General features: G+C 43.6%; 1 long non-coding RNA gene across 1 annotated transcript; it reads right to left on the bottom strand.

Moving 5' to 3' along the window:
• Window positions 1–15,309: 15,309 nt before the first annotated feature.
• Window positions 15,310–19,157, bottom strand: LOC119147832. The gene is made up of 2 exons (XR_005104165.1): window positions 17,993–19,157; window positions 15,310–17,329 (listed from the first exon to the last, which is right to left on the bottom strand). It is a non-coding gene; the product is annotated as an uncharacterized LOC119147832 (long non-coding RNA).
• Window positions 19,158–19,746: the final 589 nt, after the last annotated feature.

Raw genomic sequence — 19,746 nt, 5'->3', positions numbered from 1 at the left:
GAGTGCTGGAACTTAAGGTTCTTTGGGAATGCCCACATGACCCCCGCACTACAGCTGGTGCTGCAGACAAATCTCTCGTCATGCCCCAGCCCCAAGTGCTCTGCAGAACAGAATGTGTCATCATGCTGCGGGTCTCAGCACCAGTGTGTAGCCGTTGTATGATTCACACCTCCCCGCAGAGGTTTGTAGCGTCATGGTTACAGGACATCCACAGACGGTTTCTGTGCTTTCAGTGCTGCACCGTAGCTCCAGAGTCCCTTCAGAGCTGCTGATCTTTCCAGGCGCTGCAGAGCAAGTCCACAGTTCCATAGCAACTGCAGCTCTGAAGAGCAGCACCGCTACACACAGTCTCTGCATTCTGCCCTCCACACCCTCCCGGTGAAATTCTCGGGTCAAAGTTCCATTTACTGCATAGTTCTTCCCCTCATAGCTGGCAAAGTTCACAGCTCTGAAGCCCTTAAAGAACGGGTGGGCTTACCGCAGAAACACTAGCTGTTAAAACACGCCCCAGGCTCCTGCCACTGCCGCAAAGGAAGCTTTGCAAACCAGTATGGCAACAGCCTCAGGAGGATGCTACGTGTTTTGCCAGGGATGTTGAGCGTTGCTTGAAGTGCTTCGCTGTATGTAAACGCTGTAACCACCTGAGGCTGCAAAGAAATGTTCTGTGTGGTAATGGCATCCTTTCAGAGGCCATACATGGGTTTCCCGCTGCTGTCAAGAAACTTGCAACAGGCCTCTGGTTCCCAGAAGTCTCTGTTACTCCTGTGGAGATGTGACCGTAACATTCACAGCGAACTGCTACAAATTTTGAATGCTGCTTTACATGAACACCACAGCACTACTTCAGTAGCAGTAGTAGCCCGTAGTAGTGAGTAGTAGCCACTCTTTTTTGATACCACCAAAAAACCAGTTTGTGGTATGGAAAGCACTATATATATTTGCACCTATATGTGCTGCTGCTGCACAAATGCCAATGGTTAGGTCTATACAGTTTTTCCTTTGTTCTCCCTTTTAATCTAAACAGGTCTGCTTCCCCCCCCCCTTTCTTGCCTTAGATTTGCACTGGGCCAATGCCATCCACTCCTGATAGCCTAACTTAATTGTCCGGCATTTCCATACAGGCACATGATTTTATTCTCTTCTTTAGTTTGGCCAAAACAGTATTTTTATCTTTTCCTCTTCATTCATCCTTTTCAGTGCAGGGATAGGGGCAAGAATCTCTCCACTACATCGTATGCCCTCCTTAAAACACAAGTTTTGTTTCTACTTTGTCTTGTTTGAACATTCGTCTCCGCATCCTTTTGCCATTTATCACTCATTTCTTTCCTCAGTGCTGCTTTGTTCCACCTGACCTGTACGACTGTCTGGAAGCAGCAGAGACAGACTGCTCCACACGGAAAGTAAAGCTGGGAGCTGAGAGTCAGCAAATTCCACAACACCCAAGCAAGCAGAGCAGACCAGGTTCACCAGCACTTCAGGCAACATGCAGGTCACCAGGCAAGCCTGCAGTAGTGACAGGGCAGCTCAAGCCAGTGGATAAGGATCAGAGAGGGTAGGCACAAGCACACCTGCAATGTAGTTCAGGCAGGCACTGGGGATGAGAGCATGACTTTTAAAGCAGCATGGGAAAGAATGAGGGGCAGGCACCCACTGGGGCTTCTCAAGGTCTGACAGCTGCTTATAAAAGTTGGCGCTGAGCCTACCCAGCCAAACCCCCAGGGTGGTGGGAAGGGACCTGGGGAAGATGTACTCAGAGCCCTTACAGTCACAGATCTCTCCTATATGCAGCAGGGATGCTGGTAAACAGCCTTGCCTTCAAGAGAGAGGGGAGACGAGGCAGGGAAGCAGATGGAAGGGAATCCATACCATAACTGCAAGTGCCAGCATGCCAAGAACTGCTAGTAGAAACATATTCACTCCAGGACTGGCATCATGGTACAGTCATTTTTAAGGACCAGTCAGCCCATGGTGGGGTCAGTGACTGCTCAGAAGATGCCTTGGCATGAAGAAAGCAAGGCTGCCATGATGCTAAGATTCTGGTGAGGAGGCAAAATGGACTGCAGCCAACCAACTGCAAATCTAGATGTTCAGCATGAGTCTCCTGCATACACATAGTACCCTTTTGTGCAAAGGATTTCCTAGGTTCCTGGGTTTTAAGGAAGCTGTCCCTACGTGTTTCCAAATGCCGTTGGAGTTAGTCTCTGCAGCCAGAAGCCGTAGTTTCACATGGTGCTGTGTACCCCTCCAGAAGGCAAGGGAAGGAGTTAGAAGGTGCTGTGGGCACAGTCCATTGCAGCACACAGTGATGTGCTTTCTCTTTTGTCCTTTCCTTCCTTACATAAAGCTCTTATGTATGTCTTTATGTAAAGCAAAAAAAAAAAAAAAGTCCACCAATATGTGCTTGCATTAAAAAAAAAAAAAAGGAACTACCTAAAAATGAAGAAGGTTGTTAAAACCAGAAGGGCAGCTGAAGTAATTATGTCTTTGAGGATTATGTGGAGACTGTAAGGATACCACACCGGAGGGCTCAGGGCAAATGTATTTAACAAGAAAAAGGAACCTGCCATGGTTAAGCAGTAGGGACAAGGCAGCCTGTTGCAGCAGGTGGCTTTGCAGAAACATCCTTCCAAAGGCTAAATTTGGGCCTAAAATTGAAAATAGAATTCAAACTTGTGACAGATAAAAAGTAAACCACACCATGAGACAGGCCAAAAGAGTTTGAGGAACAACTTGCATAAGGGATAGAATCTAATAATAAATGCCTTTCTGAACACTTCAGGCTCTGGAAGCCTGCCAGACAGTCTGCAGCACCAGGAAAATTAAGAGAAATCTTAAAGGAGCATGCAGAGAAAATAAAATCTAAATGAATTCTTCACATCTCTGTAGAGCTGGATGAGATTCCCAAGCCAGCTCTTGTTCTTTATGGGGGGACTGACCAGGGGGTGTGTCTTGAAAGAGTCAGCATGGAACATACAGGTTTATGGAACACACAGGCAAAATTAATAGCAACAAATCACAAGGACCAGATGGAATATAACCAGCAATTCTAAAAGAATTCAGGGGTGAACTACAAACTTTCCTCTACAACCTCTAGTATAAAATTGCTTTTGTAGCAGGGAACAGGTATGTGTTAGCTGTAATGTCAATTTTTTTAAAAGGATGCCATAGAAATCTAGAAAAGTACACGACTCATATCTTTAGCAAGCAATTTAATGCAAACTGTAAGGTAGGTTAGAATTAGTGAGCATATGCATAAAGATGCTGTAATAGCAATGAGTCAAAATGGCTTTTCTAAAGGGAATAACTGCCTCACAATCCTACTGAAATGTGTATGAGTCAACAAGCTTGTGGCTAAGGGAAACAGACCCTGGAATCCTGACCATGGATTTCTGGAAGGTATTTGCAGATGTCGCTCATCAAAAGCTCTTAAAAGTTACCCTGCCAAGAAATAAAGAATTGCAGGGGTTCATAACTGGTTGACAGACAGGAAAAAAGACAGTAACAGCCAATAGTCCATTTTCACAGTAAAAAGAGGTCACCCATAGAGTCCCACAAGGATGTGTTCTGGAACTTGATCCGTGCAACTTATTTCTCAAGGATCTGGTAATGGCAGTATCAGTGTGTGTTAATGGTACAATTTCATCTAGGGAAATACAGGAAACGGCAGGCTGAGAAGAACTGCAAGCTGAAGAGTCTTAAGATACTGTGTGTACAGGCAAAGAATGGCAGATGGAATTTAGGGAAGCTCAATGTAAAGTAGTGCATATAGAAAGAAACCATCTTATGTTCACACTTGAAATGAAGAACCATGGTCTGCTGCATATGTTATAATGGGTAGTTGTATGAAAATTTCTTGTCTGTGCCCAGTAGTGTGAAAGAAAGCAAATCAATTACTAAACATTGCTAAGAAATGTAAAAGCAGTAAAGAATGAAACAGAGAAAACATTGAGACAATGTATAAATTGATAAAGACATGATAGCTGTAACAGAATGGCTAGTCTGGATTGAAGAATGTGAGTGTCCATCCCAAAGCACCACACCAGAAAGTTAAAGCTATGGGTGCATCAATAGACCTTACTCACCCTGACCAGCCTCACCCGGGGCTTCTACCCACATGCTCTGCCCCATGGGACCAGGAGTTCCATTTCACTTCGGAACTGAGTCCCGAACTCTTGCCTGAGCTACATCATAGGTGTGCCACAGGTATACTTATATCCACTTTTGTCTCCTATTGCTTGTTCTGTCTTCTGGATTTCAGCATTGATCTCAGATCCAACTTACCACCTTGCCTTTGTCTGACGATCACTGCACATTGATGCAAGTGTGTTATCGTCACCAACCCTGCTTCGGTACTGTAGGGCTGTACCATGAGTGCTGAGGTCACTGCTTCCCTGCCCTTGCCTGTTCTATGGTCAGTCCTGGCTTGTCTCAGGCTGTGCAGGTGATAACCCCAGTGGCTCCCTGAAGCTCCAAACCCTGGCCAGGAACCAAGAGAGAGGTCACAGCACTGCAGGATTCTTTAACATCCTCCGTGGTCAGAGTGACCCCTGCCCCAGCTTCGCCAAATCCCCTTCAGTGGGCATCAGCTGGGGTTTCAGGGGGTTCACAGCTAAACTTTACAGCCAAGGCAATAAATACTAGATGATCTACAGTCATAATCTTCTGGCTTTCAGGGTGGCCCTCAACTGAGTCACCTCTGTAAGAAACAACTGCTTTCCAGAACCCTGAAGCCTTACTCATTGATTTGCTTTGGTGTCTCTGGGGAGCATTGACATGCAGCTGTGCCTGCCAGCTCCAGCAGAAAAGCCAGGTGGCTGCTGACTAGACAATCCCATTTATGCATTGTCTATGGAAAATTGGCTGGGAAGAATATGCCTACTACAGATTACTGCCTACACGCAGTTATTCCTTTGGTGAGGAGGTGATGGGCAATGCAAGAGGTTGGAGTAATTTGTGTAATGGTTTCTTTCTGCTACTCCTTGCTTCTTACCCATTTTTCCCTGCTCTGGTGTGGCCCACCACAATCCCCTTCAGGGGTGTACCTCTACATGTATAGAGCACCTCTTTTCAGGAGCTCATCTCCTTCTGTTTCCTTCATTTCTCCTTTCATGTCTCCTCTGCTTCTTCTCAGGGTCTTTTCCTCTTTTTCTCCATAAGTGGCTGCTGCTGTCTCTTGAGTACGTGTGAGCTGGGATGCTATATGCTCCTCTGAAGTTTTGGGCTTACATTGATTTCAAACATATTTAGTACTGACTGGCACAGGAGAATACAGTCTTCTCCTGTACGTCACCTCTAACCTGCCGCTAAAGCCCTGCAATTTATGTCCAGCCTGCTGCGTTACAGAAGCACGGCCTCCTCATTAACTGGCAATTGGGTTTCTTGTATTACCCATGCAAGAAAAGAATACCCAGGTCCTGAGGCCAAAAGTCCACCCCAGGATCTTCTCCAGGCTGTATTCCCCATTTCAGCACCCCACCTGGGTTGGTCTGGACTCCTATATTTCTGGTTTCATACTGCATGAGGCACCACAGCACAGCCTCAGCCCAACACTACTACACCACTGCAGTTCTGTCTTGCCAGGTGCCAAGACTGTACCTCTACCTCAGCCTCTGCTACTCACCCCTCTGTGCTCCCAGACAAATACAGCGATCCTGTGGATGTCTGTAAGGAGGCAGAAAACACTACCATCCCATTACTCACAACTGCCACATTGACCTGGCACCAGGAAAGGGGACACCCTTCAGGTACATCTTTGGCTTATAGCACCCTGAATTAGCAGCCTGCAAGGAAGACATCAAGGACTGTCTGGCATGTAGGTTTATCCACCCCTCCCATGTCACTGCTGGGGCCTCTTTTTTTTTCTCCTTTTCTTAAAAAAGTCTCTGTGTGTCACAGCACTCAAAACTAGCTGGCTACAACAAGGCTTTTACCACCCCATACCAAATTGGCTTCGATAAGTAGTTCCTGTGCCTTGCCCCAGCACAGCCACCAATCCCCCACAAGGTTTCAACAGTTCATCTACCGTCTGTGCTATTTCTACATACTCTTCAGGCCAGTCCACCCTGCTTCTTGCCTCTGCTGCATTCTTCTCCTTGTTTCTCCTACATCCAGGGCACTCTCTCTACTCTCTCTGCTCTCTCTGCTCTTTCCAGGTCTCTCTTCATCTAGCACTCTTCTTCCCTCCCCCTTAGAGCTATTTAACTACTTAGTGGGAACCAGCCACAGCTGCACATTACCCACGTCAGCCAAACCACTGCCCCTGAAGCCAGCCCACAGCTGTATATTATCAATGTCAATTAACCCAGCTTCATTCCTCTACAATTCCTCTACAATTTCCCCTTTTTTCTTTTTTTTCTTTTTCTTCTTAACATTTTGTATCTTATGTATTTAACAATCATCACAACCTTTTTACAAATAAACTTTTCATACAGTCCAGACTTGTCCCTGAACTCTTTTTTTCTTCTTAACAGTTCATGCCTTATGTATTTGACAATCATCGCAACTTTTTCACAAATAAACTTCTCATGTAGTCCAGACAATTTGTCCCTGAACTCATACACATATTCTTTCTTCACTTTTATCTTGGGCTTTTCAGCTTCTGTAGGCTGATCACCTTTCTTCTCATCTGCTTTCTTGACATCTGGGCTTTTGTTTTCTTCAGAGGAGGGTTCTGATAAGCTTATAGTACCTCATCCTTTCACCTCCTGGGCCACATCGGACAGTAACCTGAGTGAGCTTGCAGCAGCAGCAGATCTAGAATACAGCACTAACACATCATCCCATGTCCTGAAAAACTTCTTAACATCCTTGTGGTCGCCCATTTCTTCTACAAGTGGAGACATCAACGAGCACAGAAACACCGGCAAGAATACCACCAGGCCGAGCAGCAGCAGCAATGGCAGGAGCCGTCCGCAGCACCGCACTGCTCCCGCACCTTCACCCGGCACAGCCATCACTGCTGTTGCTGCTCATTACACTCAGTCTCATAATCTGAAGGTCATGAGTTCAGTCTTCACACGGGGCACCAGTTGTCACAGCACTCTCAAAACTAGCCGGCTGCAACAAGGCTTTTATCTGTGCAGATTGCAGTGGGCTGAACGGCACCACAGTAAAGGACTAGCACCCTATGCCTCTTGCCTTGGAGTTCTGTGAATGTCTGCAGGGAACTGGCTGGTTCACAAATCTAGACCTGTGAGAAGCCTGGCAGGAGAAGGAATGGAAAACTGCTTTTCATACCACATACAGCCACTAAGAGTATGTTCTGATGCCATCTGCTCTCTGCAATGCTCCGGCCAACTTCCAGCATATTGTAAATGACGTTGTGAAGGACCCACTTCCCTACTACATAGCAGCACGTCCAGATGACACCTTTGATATTCTGCAGCACTTAAGCGGTATATGTAGACCATGTCTGGGAGGTCTTGAGTTTCCTCTGGCAGCACAGAGTTCTATGCCAAACTCGAGAAACGGTCCTTTGACCAGCAGAGGGTGGAGTTACTGAGGGCCCGACATCTTGTGGGCGGACAGCAAAAAAGGTGAAGGCAGTGCAAAAGATCTTAGGATTTGGTAACATCTATTGACAATTCATGAAGGGTTTGTTTGCTAGTACTGTGGTTCCTACAGGAGCACTCGCCTGAAGTAGGCTTGCTTTCGATGGATGTCTGTAGCACAAATGGCTTTTGAGAAAATGAAATGGGCATTCACCCACCCTACCCAGATCCCAGCTGCCCTTAAGTTGCAGAAGTAGATGCCTCAAACCAAGCCACAGTGACCATCCTCTCCCAGAAAGTCGGCCTTGCAAAGAAGCACCACCCTTTTTTCTCTTAGCATCTCCTCCCTGTTGATAAGAATCAGAGATAATTCTTATCTCTTATCCAGATTAGAATCTGGATAAGGACTGTCTTGTCAACCAAAGCTATCTTTGAGGAATGGCAGCGGTTCCTTGAGAGGGCAAAAAACCCCAACAGTGTTGCTGACCAACTATCAACATGGAATAGTATCAATGGGTGAAGTGTTTCTGCTTCCATCTTGCCTCCTTTACATGTTTTCCCTTCACTTTCACATTATGTCCAGGAAAGCAGAACAGCAAGGCAGATGCATTGTCATGGAAAGAAGATTCAGATTCAGAGGCAAACCTTCTGCATGCACCCCAACCCTGTTTCTCCAAGGCATTTCATTACATCTATGGCAGAGGATGAATTCACTGCAGAATTTTTCCTGGCCACTGGAAGTAGCCTGAACTTAACACAGCATCTCAATGGCACGACTGCCCTCAGCCTGCAAGAACGGGATGGTTGTCAGTGCCACGGCAGGCAGCTGTACATCCTACGGGGCCCACTGCAGACACAAGTCTTCTGCCGGTGCCATCATCTTCCTGCTCCCAGACACAGGGACTGCTGGATGATGCAGTACCTGATTACTTGGTGGCCCACAGGACAGGGAGATGTGGCTGACTATGTCCAGGCCCACAACAGCTGTGTTTGCACCAGAAGATCACAGGTTCTCTTAACAGCTCCCCCCTGCTGTCAAATAGCCTTGGCTGTCTGTGTGTATGGATTTAATAGCAGACCTGCCCCCCTTAGAGTGGAATGCAGTGGTCGTAGTGGCTGTGGACCTGTTCACCAACGTAGTTTACTCGATACCCCTCAGAGAGTTGCCCATAACCTCACAGACAGCCTTGCCTTTCTATAGCTCATTTTATGATGCCAAGGCCTTCCAGACAGCATAATTAGTGAGCAAGGGATCCGTTTAACAGCCAGATTTTTAAAGGACCTTATGGGCCTTCCCCAAGTGCAAACCCACCTCTCCTTCTTGTACCATCTCCCAGACAAGTCATCAGACTTAACATCAATCAAATCCTGGACCAGTGCCTCCAGTGTTACAGTACCTTTCTCCAAAGGTGAGAGGCTCACCAGCTTCCTATTGGTAGCATTTGCCCATGCTAACAGCATCTATGTGTTTACACAGCAGACCCCACGCTTTGCTTGCTTTGGTTTCCCACTGTGAAGTCATCCAGCCACGCCAGCTGCTTGATGCTTACTTGCAAGTTGGAGATCTGTTCACACAGCTCCAACACAGTCCTACCCCCCCACTCATAACTCAACCAGACAAGATCAAAAGGGGTTACAAAAGATGAGTATTGGCTGGTGCTTGGCAGTTCTCCTGGGACATGGTCTGCAGAGTGGAAAAAACCACTTTAGATTAAAAAAGTACCTTTAAATGGAGAAAAGGCTTTTAAGAACCAGTGAGAATTCAGTGTGACTAAACATCACTGTAAACAATTGTTCAAAGTGTATGGAAAGTTTCACAGTGTGTTCGGAGGGGTGTTAGCTTTGTGGATTACCACCTAGCACCCAGCTCTGCACAGGCTTGTGATAAATGGTATCTTGGCCCTATGTGTGAGATTGGCTCCCTGCACACCCGGTAACCCACTCCGTTTGTGAGACAACAGGCTTACCGTGCATATATTTCTCAGTTAACTACACTTCTAACCAGAACACAAGGCACCTGCTCCACAGGCATCTGTCGTATGTACAGCTGACATGCAGTGGATCTGTAAGCACTGACTAGTCACATCCCTGTGATTTCCAACCTTTCCTACATTATGTAATTTCAAGGAAAAGAATACAAGAGGATTCTACCGATGTTGTGTTACCTAATTTACTACCATAAGTTAAAGCTTTTTTTTTTTCTTTTTTTTGAAGATAGGTCTTAAAATTTAAATATGGTGGATTTCAAACAGATCCTCATAACCAGTATGCTCTTCTTCCTTCCTCTACCACTTACCATTCAAATATCAGAGGCAAACAAGTAAAAGAATTCACCGCATGAAGTAAAAGTATACAGGAGGACCATGCCAGATAATTTACCACCTGGATGTTCTCCCAATACTGAGAAGAAGCACTAAGAATGATACTTCAGGAATGATACAAAAAAAGACCTTTGATGTCATGGTAACAGAACAAAGAATCAAAGCCCCTCTCAGATTTATTTTCATAATCAGAAGAAACTGTACCTCTGAATTGATGAGCAGCCTATGGCAACAGAGCTGCTTTGAACATCTGACAAATCAGTGAGGGAAAAAAAAATCTAAAAAAGAGATATGGCAGTACTGAAGAAATATGCACGGAGCACTCAGAAAATAGGGTAAAGAAGGAGAAAGCCTGAGAAGGGAAATAAGAACAGGACACATCATTTTGACCCAGAACTAGGAGCTGACTCACTCAGATTCCTACATAGGGTCCATGAGACTATAGGAAACAGATGCTTTTTGTGTCCTGCAGTTCACTCACCTGAAAAAAACTCCTATTTATTGTCAGGACTCTGAATACTATGCAGTGATAACCCAGCAAATGAATCTGCAATGCTGAGCATACCATTCAACTGGTGTGTCTGGATTTGTCTTACAATAGAGGAAAAATCTGAAAAAGTAGGTGAAAACAGAACCATTCAGAAGAGCAAAAAATAGCATAATCTGTCTCAAGTTCCTTTACTGTCAATTTATGTAACAGAAACTCGTAATTCTGCAGAATGTGTGTGTGGGTACATATCTGTATAGAGAGCAAGGGACAGAAAGAGAGAAAAAAATAGGAAGAACCTAGGTCTGGATATACCAGATAGCCAAAAGGCAAATTGCCAGTGATGATCTAGCTAGCAGTCTAATTAATAGCATTTCTTAAGGGTCAGCACTGAGGCTGACACTGACATCTTCACCGATGACCTGGAAAAAGGGGAGGTCAGGACCCTGAATAAGTCTGCATATGACATGAAATCGCAGGGAGCACAGGCTATGCTCAAAGGCAGGCTGGTCATGCGGATTGACCTCAGCAGGTTGGAGGAACGGGCCACCAGCGGCCCCATAATACATACAGGGAGAGGCTGAGGGAACTGGGTTCCTCCACCTGAGGGAAGACTAAAGGAGATATCTGACTGCTATCTTCAAATACCTAAGTGGGTTTGTTACGCAAATCCGGGCTCTTCACCGAGACCTGAAGTATTTCTTTATTGCGCATCTGTGCAGAGATGGGTGCTAGGTGGTAAATCCACAAAGCTGGCACCCCTCCGAACACATGGTGAAACCTCTTTGACCAACTGTTTACAATGACGTTTAGTCACACTGAATTCTTACCGGTTCTTAGAAACCTCTTCTCAATTTAAAGGTACTTTTTTTCATCTAAAGGTTTTTCTTGCACTGGGCACGTTCTTGTGGGGAGGGGGCTTTGTTAGTAGGGGGCTTCCTTCTGGCGATGCCAAAACGGCACAGAGTAACTGCTCAAAGACTAATTTTGTCTTTAAGCAGCAAAGGTATTTATTTTGTGCAACGCTGGGGAGCTAGCCGTTTCGCACCAGACAAACTAGCTCCGAAGTTTTCAGTGAAAAGTTGGGTATTTTATACAGTTTTTGTGAGAGGTTACAACATCTTTACATACATATTCACTTGATTTTGACACCCAATCATTCCATTCATAATAGGTGGGATCTAGGTGGAATAAACCTTTCAATTTTCTTTGTTCAACAATTTTCTGACTTATGGTCTCATCTCCTTCAGGTGCCCACCTTATCTTTCCTAATTATTCAGAGCACATTCCTTTAACGTTGTCAGTGGTACATTCCTTTAACATCTGCAGTGGAACCTTTTCTAATTATTCAGAGTACATGAGTACATTCCTTTCTCAACACAGAGCATAACCCAGAGCATTGTATCAAACTCATCCTGACCAATCTTTTTAAGACCTTGTTCTGTTTCACTGGAGGGTGGGTCTTTTAGTGTGCTAATTAGAACAGTTCACACACAGTTCAATTAATTTTCTGTTTGGTCTTATTAACCACTGGGTTCTCCTTGAGTTTACCTTGTTAAGCCCCAGCCTGACCAATTTATGGTGTCTGTCCCTTCTCTTAAGGCCATGTTTTGTTAACCATAAGGATTTAATGAACATTTTCTGGTTTTCAAATTCTTTCTTGTATTTCACTATAGTTATTTACTCCCCTCCTACCCCTTTTACTTTTTTACAGTTAATAATTCTTGTATCAGATTTACAGGGAAAACTAAGCCAAGCTCTTCTCTGAGATGCACAGATAAACAAGAAGCAACAGACTCAAGCTGAAACTACTGCAAATCCAACTGAAGATGAGAAAAAGATTCTTCACTCTTGGAACAGTAAAAAAGGTTGGCTAGGGAAATGGTGCGATCCTTGGAGATTTTAAAAAATCACTTAGACAGGGCCTTGAGCAACCTGATCTAACCTGTAGTTAAATCCACTTTGAGCAGGTTGGATAACAGACCTTCAGAAGTCCCTTTGCAAGCTATTTTTTTCCTAAGGTGCTGTGTAATATTTACAATAACAAAATAACAATATCCTTGTCTGCTAATATCTAAATGAAAGAGCTGTTTCAAGTCTGTGTTAAATGAGTTCTTTCCTTATTATTATTGCATCCCAGGGTACTGGGGATAGTAAGTAAGAAAAAGTGAAGACTGCACTTCCATCCCAAAGTGTTGCCTCTTTAGTGAGGATGTTACCAAAAAGCGTAGCCAGGAAAACTCTCAAACCAAATGCAGCACTGGGTGCACGGGGGTTTTTCCCTCCTACCATGCACACCAAGCTACTCGAGGGCACACATTATATACAGGAGAGCACTTGCATATTCATAGTGCATTAAATATTCACTTTCATTCACACACAGGACTGGCTACAAGTTTCTCACTTCTAATGCAAATTAGCGCGCACCCTCAGACAGCACTAGGGGAGGTTTTTTACCAACTCCACATGCTCCTCAAGCGGGGGTTTGCCCTCTTTCAGGGGCGCTATTTGAGTTGGAGGTCACGATCTCCCATTACCACAATTGCCTTTGTCCTACTTTCAACTAATTTTCTGTGGGTTGCAACACCTTATCAGCTTGTCTCCTCTTGGGGCCAGAACTTTCTCCCTTGGAGGCTTCTTTCTGCATAATTTAGGTAACGATAACGGTGTGCTTCTCCCGATCTGTTCTTTGTTTCCCAAGGCTGCCTGCCTTGACTGGAAGTCCCTTCGTTCATCAGTTTTGATGCCTTGAGAGGAGAGGGTGGGTCAGCTTCACCTAAACCTTGTGCACATGCTCGTGTAACATAAGAGTTAAACACCAAACCAGGGTTTGGTAATTTGGGAGTTTAGGCAACAAGAAAAGTGGGATCCTATTTGTTTGCCTGCCTAGACACCTCTGCACAGGGATCCTTCCAGCAGATCAACACTCCCACTCAACACGGTGTCATCTGTAAACTGACTGAGGGTGTGCTCGATCCTATCCTCCAGATCATTGATGAAGATATTGAACAGGACAGGCCCCAGCATGGAGCCCTGGGAACACCCCGTGTGATGGGCACCAGCGGGATGTGACTCCATTCCCCACCACGCTTCAGGCTTGGCCACCCAGCATGTGTTTTACCCAGCGCATAGCACACAGCCCAGTCACAAGCAGCCAGTTTCTTCAGGAGATGCTGTGGGAGATGGTGTCAAAGGCTTTGCTAAAGTCCAGGTAGACACCACCCAGGGCCTTTCCCTCACCTGTAGAGGAGTGAAGGCAGTGGGTTGATTGACATTGATAACGTGCAGCTGTGGCCTTGCTCAAAGGCAGTGGGTTGATTGACATGGAGGATGTGCAGCTCTAGCTCATCCCCACAAAGTGGTTAAATAGCCCTGAGGAGTATGGGAGAGGGAGGTTCTGGATGAAGAGAGGATTTGCATGAATGAGGAGCCTGGAGGAGGTAACCCCAATGTAGCAGACATGAGGAGGAGGATGGTCTGGTCTCAAGAAGGTGGAGAAACAGCTTGAACAGTAGAATCTGACTAACAGTAAGGACTTTTTTGCTAGGTTGCTTGTGCTGTGACAATTGGTGCCCTGTGTGAGGCAAACTGGTTTAGACTCAAAATGCAATGCTCACCCACTAAGCAGGTCACCTGGTCAGAGAAGGAGATCATGTTAGTCAAGCAGGACCTGCTTTTCCTAAGCCTGTGTTGGCTGGGCCTTATGACCTGCTTGTCCTCTATGTGCCAAGTGATGGCATTCAGGATGATCTGCTCCATAACCTTCCCTTGCTCCTTCTGACCCTTGTAGATGGGCATCATATTGGCTAACCTCCAGGCAACTGAGACCTCCCAGTTAGCCAGGACTGCTGATAAATGAAGGTGGCTTGGTGAGCATTTCCACCAGCTCCCTCAGTACTTTTGGGTGACCCTCATCCAGCTCCATAAGCTTGTGTGTGTCTAAGTGGTGCAGCAGGTTTCTGACCACTTCTCCTTGGATTATGGGGGTTTCATTCTTCATCCCTGTCTTCCAGCTCAGGGGGCTGGGTACTCAAACAGTTGGTTTATTATCGACTGAGACAAAGGCAGCATTAAGTACTCAGGCTTTTCCTCATCTTTTGTTACTATGTTTCTTCCCACCACATCCAATAAAGGATGGAGATTCTCCTTAGCATTCCTGTTGTTAATATATTTATAGAATTGTTTTTATTGTCTTTTATGGCAGTAGCCAGGTTAAGTTCTAGTTGGGCTCTGGCCTGATTTTCTTGCTGCATAGTGTCACAGCATTCTTGTAATCCTCCTGAGTTGCCTGCCCCTTCTTCCAAAGGTCACAAACTCTCCTTGTTTTCCTGAGTTCCAGCCAATGCTCTCTGTTCAGCCAGGCTGGTCTTGTTCCTGCTAGCTTTTGTTGCAGCACATGGAAATGTCCTGCTCCTGTGCCTTTATTTCCTTCTAGAAGAATGTCAGCCTTCCTGGACTTCTCTGCCCTTCAGGACTGCCGCCCTCTGTGAGCAGCTGCCCTCTAACAGTGAAGCAGCTTTGAGTCAGAGGTGCTTGAAATCCAACATGCAGATTTTTCTGGTTTTGATTTGCACATAATGATGTTCTAACCCTTGACTGCTATTTCTGGCTAGCAGGAGGTATTTCTGGCTGCTGCATTCTGCTAGTTCACATATTGGTTTTATGTAAATGGCAGTACTTCTCTACTGCTTTCCTTCAGCACTTATGCACTTTTTTAAGAAAATAGATGTTCAGAGCTCTTCACTAATGTAACAAAAAGTGGTATTCATAAGCAGTGACATTCAGTAATAATTTCTTCAATTAATACACCAACGATGAAAATCAGCCTTAAGTTTGTCCCAGCTGGAGACTGTGTTAGGATTTTTCAAACACTAAATCCATTGACACCTCAAAAATCACCCAGTCCTTTAAGTCTTTGTTTATGCAAGAGCTCTCTGGGGAGTATGTGGAAATGAAACTATCATGCTGTTCAGGAGTGAAATAATGGACTCAACGACATATCAACATGATCCTAGTTGAAGCCACTTTAGTTAAGTTTCTGCAAGGTTATATACAATTTTTGTATCTGTACATGCATCATGCCTTCATTCTATTGGTTACATACACTCTTCACATGCTGCTATACAGATATTAATTGGTTAAAAGCATACAAGTGGTTAGTCCCATCTTTAAAATTGTTGACATTCCTGTGGTTATCAGCTCCCAACTCAGCTCCTGTTTTCCTGTTTGCTGAGTGGGCAAAGCCTTTAATCATGTCAAGCTGCTAAAGCAAGAGTGACTTTTGATAGGCCACATGTCCCTTTTCTTCCAAATACATTGCCACAATTCCCCCTTTTTCTTCTTGGACTACCAAAACATGCTTAATAAGCCTTTTCCATTATTCCATAGATACATTTAAAAATACAAGGAATCAAAAGCATCAAAACCAAAATAATTAAAATTTTTACACCTTGTTCAACCATATCTAATAACCATCCATTAATTCCCCAACCCTTGAGCCATTGGTCCAGCCCTCCATCTGTTACAGTGAGTTTCTTCATGTTTGCTCTTAATGGTTCTAATTGCTTATGAATTGAAACTGAGTGATCAGACAGGTTCATACAACACATACCTTCAAAATCTTCACATCTGTGCCCATGTGCTAACAATAAAAAGTCAATGGCTGCACAGTTTTGTAAGGTAGCATGCCTTACGCTATCCAAATCTACCAATAAACTTTTCAAAATATCTGACATCAGGTTAAGCTGTTTAGCAGCCCAACATCCCAACATTTGTATATTGCTGAGTGCTTTGCCGGCAGCAACCCATGGTATAAACACGGAAGAAACCACTCGGAGTGTTCCGAAGTTGAATTTTGTCATTGCAGTTTTCATTCAGTTGCCATACTGCTTGTTTTTTCCTGTGCACTGATTTGTTATTATTCCACAGGGTTTGATTTAATACTTGTCTTTGAGTAGGAGCAAACATAGTTAACTTGCCTAAATAACAAGGCCCTCCCAGAGCCTTAGCCAGGATTCCAGGCCATGCTCTATCGCCATAAATCAGAAACAACCCTTCGGGCAATGCTTGGGGTTGTGATGATGCCGTAAGATTGACCCATAACCCTCTGTTACAGTATAGCTAGTATTTCTATACCAGTGCTCCCTAGGCGTTACCCAAAAAACTTTGGTTGGGGTTTGTCAATAATGGCCCTTTTTTCAATACCTTTTGAAGAAAGTTGTCAAATAACGCCTCTCTATTCCCAAACTTGATGCAGGATTGGTTACATTTCAGAGATCTTAAAAGATCTAACTCTTGAGGTGGTATCATAGAAACATTCAGATGTTGAATAATAAGTGCAGCCTGCATAGCATCTTCAAGTTGTGGAAACCCTTCTTGCAATGTCTGCCAAGTTTTTAATAGCATTGAGTGGGGCCAGGTCAATTTAGTAAAGGCAATAACTTCAGCTTTGTTTAGAATTTCACTTTTGCTGACCCATCCTTTAAATTGGTTTGGGTCAAAAGTTGGAACCCCTGTTAGACAAGTACGAAAGGGATCTTCTGGAGTTGACATAGATAAACAGATAGAGTCTTGACCAGTAGCATTAGCAAGAGTAACCCATACATTTGCGTATTCTTAAATAACCTATGTGTTTGTTCTATCATATCTACATACTTAAACAGCAAGCACAATCCCCATAAAATAACAACAATTCTCATTTTAAATCCTTACAAATCTATGAGTCCTAACACAAAAAATATCTTTTTTGGATTACTTAAAAAATGTTAGTATGATCACATCTAACACAATATGGACTTAATCTTAGTGAAATATATCTCTGGAGATCTGTTATAATAGATTATATTTTTACCACAAAATGTATGATGACAGGTTATATACAAACTACACTGGCGGCAGACTGGACAAAGATGATGACTGGCTCTTATTGTCAGCCAAATCTCCTGTGTCGTTTATTGTCGTGTTCCTCCCATCAATGGCAGGTGATTTCCATGGTTTTAACCAAGGAGCCAGAATCCACTTTGGTCCAGAATCTGTAATGATACACATATATCCTCTCCCGGTTAATTGTACTTCTGCCAGACCTGTCCACTGACCAGTGTTTATCTTTATACATTACTTTGACTCTTTTAGTATTTACTGTTGATAAATCACTGCTTAATGCTTTTCCGTGAACAACTATGGGTGGATTTTCTGCTGTACCTGCTAAGCGCAAAAAATTAATGACATATAAAACTTTCCAAATATGTTATTGCAGGGATAGACCCATTTCCCCCGTTTTTTGTTTTGTGAGTAAGCTTTTTAAAACTTGATGTGCATGTTCAATGATGGCCTGACCAGTAGGCTAATTTGGAATACTTGTTTGGTGCCGGATACCCTAAAGCTGACAAAGTTGAGCAAAGAAATGTGAAACATATGCTGGACCGTTATCCGTTTTAATACACTGTGGAACACCCATAACTGCGAAACATCCACGTACATGTTTTTTAACATGTTTTGCTGTCTTACTCATGAGAGGAGTGACCCATATAAGGGAAGAAAAGGTGTCAACTGTGACATGCACGTATTTTAGTCTGCTGAATTCTACTATGTGAGTGACATCAATTTGCCACAATTGCAATGGCTGTAAACCACGTGGATTTGCCCCAAGGCCAATTCCAAAACTGAATTGCTGACAGGACAGAATTGTACAATACCTGTGGCATCTGAATGCGTTATGCCGAATCGATGCGACAGCATTTTTGCACTCTGGTGAAAAAATGCATGTGATTGGTGTGCTTGTTCAAAGCAGTTCACTGGGGGGCCACTCCACACAGGGGCTGCTAGCATGTCAGCTTGATCATTGCCTTCTGCTAAACCTGATGTAATTCCAGAATGACTCCTGATATGTGTAATAAAATATGCACTTGTACATTGATTTAACAGCATTAACAAATACTGAAATAAAGCAGATAAAACAGCATTAGTTAGTTCCTTTGATACTGCATGTTCCAATCGCTGTACTGCTCCAACGACATATAGGGAATCAGAAACAATATTTAAAGCAGTGGTGGGCCAATGAGAAAAAAATCAAGCTACAGCAGTCAATTCTAACATCTGTAAAGAATCTGACGGTGTTCCAGGAATCACGTGATCTTTCCAGACATCACCCTCTTTCCATGTAATTGCTGCACGCTTGCTATTTTTACCAGCATCTGTGAAAACTGTAAGTCTTTTGACTGGTACTTCAGATCATACAGGGATGTTTTCAAGTAGGTTACCACGCAAAAAGGAAAACAACTTATGTGAAGGATAAGTGTTTATTATCTGACCAGCATAGCCTTGTAAAGCTAATTGCAAATCTACGGAATGTTCTATAGCCCATTCAAAATATGCTTGGACTAGAGGAATTATTATAATCTGTGGCTCTATACCAGACATTTCTACTAGTCTGGAGTGACCTTTCATATTAAGTTGAGCAAATAATTCCATTCGAGTCACAATAGACTTTCTGGGCTGAAATGATAAAAATATCCATTCCAAGATTTTCAAAGGGTTGTTACAATTTTATCCCATTGAGCCAAAAGAGCAAAAGGGTGGTTACTAGTTTTTTCTCCATTGACTATGATTAATTGTATTTGCAAATCAGGATCATAATGAGCTGCTGCCAAATTAACTATTTTCTGTCCAATATGATCTAAAGTCTTTTGCTGAATTTCTGTTAATTTTCTTCCTCGGCATTTGTACTAGATGACAATAATGGCAACAATGGTGCCAAATCTTCATTTGAAATTACAGAAAGATTTCTAATCCACTGGGTATCCCAAATCAATTTTCTAATCCACTGGGTATCCCCAATCAAATTTTGAGCATCTGCCAATGTGGATATCTCTGTTTTTATTGCAATCTTTCGGGGTTTTACTTGAGCTGAGGTAATAACCCAACCCAAGTAATTCCAAGGTTTTGTTTTTTGAACCTTTTCTGGGGCTATGTTAAGATCAGAACTGTCCAGATAAAATCGTAATTCTGATAAAATTGTTGTAGTGGACATATCGTTATCAGCTACCAAGATATCATCCATATAGTGATAAATTAATAATTCTGGATAGTTTGTTCTAATTGGGTTTAAAGCCCAAGCCACATATATTTGACAAAATGTTGCCATGTTCACTCCAGCACTGCTTGTTGTTGCAGTGGGGACACAGTCCAAACACCTACATTTATGTCTGCTGGAAGTTTCCCAGAGCTTGTCCAGTAATACTGAACTTTGATCGGCATTCTGCTACTTTATGCCCAACTTTTCCACATCGATTACAAGCTCCTGCAAACGTAGCCCCTGCATTATTTGTTTTAACAATCGATTTAACATTTCTACCTCTTCTTCTAAGTGTACATTGTGATTTAACATGACCTACTTTTCCACAATTAAAACAAGTAGAATTTCTGTTCCCCTTTTTGTTTTGAATGAGAG

Source organism: Falco rusticolus, chromosome 4 (assembly GCF_015220075.1).
Source record: "Falco rusticolus isolate bFalRus1 chromosome 4, bFalRus1.pri, whole genome shotgun sequence".
Lineage (NCBI taxonomy): Eukaryota > Metazoa > Chordata > Aves > Falconiformes > Falconidae > Falco > Falco rusticolus.
This window is presented reverse-complemented; position numbering and strand designations above follow the sequence as displayed.